General features: G+C 41.3%; 1 non-coding gene across 1 annotated transcript; it reads left to right on the top strand.

Annotated features, from left to right (window-relative positions):
• Window positions 1-206: 206 nt before the first annotated feature.
• LOC125596096 lies at window positions 207-312 on the top strand. Its single transcript, XR_007330825.1, has one exon. It is a non-coding gene; the product is annotated as a small nucleolar RNA R71 (small nucleolar RNA).
• The last annotated feature ends 2932 nt before the right edge of the window (window positions 313-3244 follow it).

Here is a 3244-nt window from a genome sequence, read left to right as displayed (position 1 = left end):
TCTGTTCCTTCCCGATAGAGGCTACATACTTCTTCCGTTCAGAGTCAGTGTTTTTGGTGCTGCTGCTGTTAGCAAGGTTTTCGATAAGTCTCACAGCTTCCAACGGATTCCGAGTAGTGAAGTTTCCTTCACTCGCCATATCAAGAGCCATTTGATACTGTAAGGCGAGACCTCGGAAGAAAGTGCTTAGTAGCCGCACTTCGTTAAATCCGTGGTGTGGACAGTCTCGCTGGAAGAACCTAAATCTAATCCACGCATATTTGAAGGACTCTCCAGCCTTCTGCGAGAATGTGGAAATTTTGTTCCGAAGTTCTTCAGCGCGCGCCTCATCGAAGAAGTTTCGTAAGAAAGCATTCTTGATGTCGGTCCAGGATATTAAAGATCCTGTGGGTTGCTGCCTAAGCCAGTGCATTGCTTCTCCATTCAGCGTGTATCTGAAGAGCTTGCACAGCAGGTAATTTTCGGGGACTCCTTCCATCCGAATAGCAGCGATTAGATCCTCGAACCGTTCCAGATGGTCCATAGGATGCTCGTGCGGTAACCCAGAGTAGGGTATCTGGATCTCCAGAAGTCGAATAGCTGATCTGTTGGAATAGTACTCATCTGGGCGATTGTAGTCGGCCAGTGGTTTCGATCGAGCGTCCTCATCTACAGGTTGAGCAGCTCCTGTATCATCAGCATCAGGGATTACAGTCCCCTGAGCATCTATTTTCTGACCTGTTGCATTACGCAGATGACCGGCCTGGTCATACAGGTTTCCGTTCTCGTCCTGAGTTAGAATAATTATATTTACCATTTTTGACGACACTGTATCGATCGACGTACGCGGTGTAGTATCGATAGTTGTCGAACGATCGGGATCGATCGACGATGACGGTCTGGTGTCGGTCGACGGCTGGTTGTGCGTATCGATTGACGACGAAGTTGTTGCGTCGAGCGATGTGGAACGTTGACGTCTACGGATGGTGCGTTCCAAATTAGCAGGATCGTCTGAGAACAGCAAGTCTTTCTCCTTGTTGCTTCTGGTACCGCTGGGCATGCACCTGAAAAGACAAGAAAAAAGATTATTAGAAAGGGGGTAGATAAAAGAATAAGAATCAATAAAACTAAATCTAATGGCGATCAAAGCTCCCCGGCAACGGCGCCAAATTTGATACCACTCATATTACCCTAAGGAGTGTTACTCTCATCAAAAGAGGTTCAGATGTAGTACTTAGGAATCGAATCCACAAGGAGCTAGGGAACAATTAAAATCTAGTGTTTATTAACTCTAAAGGTTGTAAATGTTTAAATGGAATAGCAATAGTAACAAGCGAGTAAATAATAAATGTAACTTGGTTGAAAATGATATTAGATGCAGGGCCACTATTCATGTGTTGGAGTATAATACTTATAGATGCCTAACTATTGCATGCATGATATATTAGAGCTCATTCGCTTAACTCAGTGATCAGCTGTCGCATGTACCACTGGTTAACAGACTAGATCTCGTGTCTCAACGGTTAGTATGTCGACGACGAGAGAGTGTCGATCGATGGTCTATTAAGACGTCGACCGATACACCTTTGTCAACGTCGATCGATTGTCAGTTGAGGACATCGATCGACGGCTTCTAGACAGGCCTATGCGCGAGTATGAAATGCCCTATTAAGATACTAAATTGGCGGTTAGCCCTCTCTAGCAGTCCTAATATGATAGATAGATGTCAGGATGGGATAACAAGGTTGCTTGAGTATGCAATCCTATGATCAAGTTCTAGTTAGCAAGGCTAAAACAAGCAATGAATACAAATCTATCATGAATATCACGACAAGGGAGATCGATAGTTTGGGGCTAATCCCTCAAACCTATCTGAACACTGGATCTAATAATTGAACTACTCAGACATAGCAAAGCAATTCATAACAATAAAGGAATAGGAACTCATAGTATAGATGAAAAGAAATTGAAAACAAGGAGTTCCAATCACAAGTGATCTTCTCTCCCAAATGAAACTTGTAACAAAACTAGGTCTAGAAAAAACTCTCATGCCGTCGAAACACTTAGGCAGTATATAATCTACTAGGTTAAAAACTCGTCAGGGCATTTTGCTGATTTGGCTTGGCCTTGGTTTTTAAGTCTGCTGAATCCAAAATGTTGCGTGTCTGGTGTCTCGACATCGATCGATGGTACTTGTGTACATCGATCGATATTAATCTTCATCTGTCAAGGCATCTCCTGATATCGATCGTCAGCACTGATGCGCATCTGTCGAGGCATCTCCTGAGACTTTTTTTGGAGCAAGTTCACATGCTAATCCAGACTAAATCAGATCTCCCGAAGTCAAGCTAATGACTTAAAATAAGCGCTGAGTGGGAGGCAACCCAATGTTAGGTTTGTTTTAAATATGGTTTAATTTTCATTTATTACTGATTTTTCTTGTTTTCTAAGGATTTAAAAAAAAAGAAGTGAACAGTAACGATGCCACTGTAGCAGAGACACTGTAGCATCGAGCGACACTGTAGCAATGAAATCGACCGATACTGTAGCAGCAACATCGACCGACATTGTAGCAGAAAACCGGGAGTTACTGTAGCTGTGTTACTGTAGCAGAGCTACTGTGGCAGAATGACTGTTCATCGAAAAAAAATTTATTATTAGCAAATTGGTTTTATTAGTTATATATTATTAAGTTTTAGAATTTTATCTATGTTAGGTTATAGGAAAATATATCAAGCAGATGAGTTTGCACAAGAATCGACGAGTTCTGCATCAGCATCGACCGACACTTAATTTTGTTGATCAATACTCAAATCAAAGGCATGTATACCCCCGAGCCTTGTTAAATATCATCCTTATGGTTTATTTTCCCACCAATCTTAGACTGTATAACACTATTCATATTGTTGTTTAAATCTGGGGGAGGTTATACTCATATTATGTTTGAGTTAGATATTTAGAATAGGGACCCGAGTAGCCGATTGCCTTGAATATAGACCGATTAGAGCATGTCGATATCGATCGACAGTACATCACCTGCAGCGACCGATGGTAACTCTTTTCCATCGATCGACACTTAATATGGTCAGGTATATCGTTCTTACTTGTTAAATTTTGTACTTCTGCTTTTTGATTTTCCCCTTACCACCGACTGTGTTACACTGGGGACAGTGTAATTTAAGTATGGGGGATTACTAACGTTTATCTACTTTTATGAATCTTATTTAAAACATTTTCAAAATTTGTTTTTATTGAGTCAAGAAGG

Source organism: Brassica napus, unplaced genomic scaffold (assembly GCF_020379485.1).
Source record: "Brassica napus cultivar Da-Ae unplaced genomic scaffold, Da-Ae ScsIHWf_1131;HRSCAF=1607, whole genome shotgun sequence".
NCBI classification, from domain to species: domain Eukaryota; kingdom Viridiplantae; phylum Streptophyta; class Magnoliopsida; order Brassicales; family Brassicaceae; genus Brassica; species Brassica napus.
Note: the sequence above shows the minus strand (reverse complement) of the source record. Positions and strands in the feature narration are given on the sequence as shown.